The 551-nt window shown below is 41.7% G+C and overlaps 1 pseudogene; it reads right to left on the minus strand.

The window, feature by feature from the left end:
• The window catches only part of LOC119594873, a 10,251-nt pseudogene that overhangs the window by 3,927 nt on the left and 5,773 nt on the right, over window positions 1-551 (minus strand).

Genomic DNA, 551 nt, shown 5'->3' on the forward strand with positions numbered 1-551 from the left:
ACCTGAGGTAAACTGGAGTAAATCCAGATCTTTTCCAGAAAGTGAGGAGTTGCTGAGTTGCCCCATACGACACACTAAGGTAGTGTAAGGCTTCCGGCGGCCGCTCAGAAAGGGCTTCTAGTAGAGGAGGAGACTGGTGGTTAGGTCCTAGCTTCTCTTCCAGCAAACCAACCTGTACAGAGAGAAAATATAAATATATCTGTAATTCAAAGAGAACATTCAACGTATTCTGTTATTCTGGATTTTAGAAAACAAAAGTTAATCCAAACAGAATACAAATAATTCACATGTAAAGTCTTTCCACTGCAAGAAATAGTAGCCCAAAGATAGAGAATGTCAATGAAAAACACTCCATCCATTAAGAAGCATGTTCTCATTACAGAGAATCTGAAACCTACCTGATCATCCTGCACTAACTTCAGTGAGGCTTCAGGTGTGAGTGTGTCCACATAGTCAGCATGCATAGACGCCTGACTGAAGTAATCCTCCAGCAGCTTCAGCGCCTGACTCCCATAACCTTGCTGAGGATAATGGAGATATCATTTTCAAAG

Source organism: Penaeus monodon, chromosome 34 (assembly GCF_015228065.2).
Source record: "Penaeus monodon isolate SGIC_2016 chromosome 34, NSTDA_Pmon_1, whole genome shotgun sequence".
NCBI lineage: Eukaryota > Metazoa > Arthropoda > Malacostraca > Decapoda > Penaeidae > Penaeus > Penaeus monodon.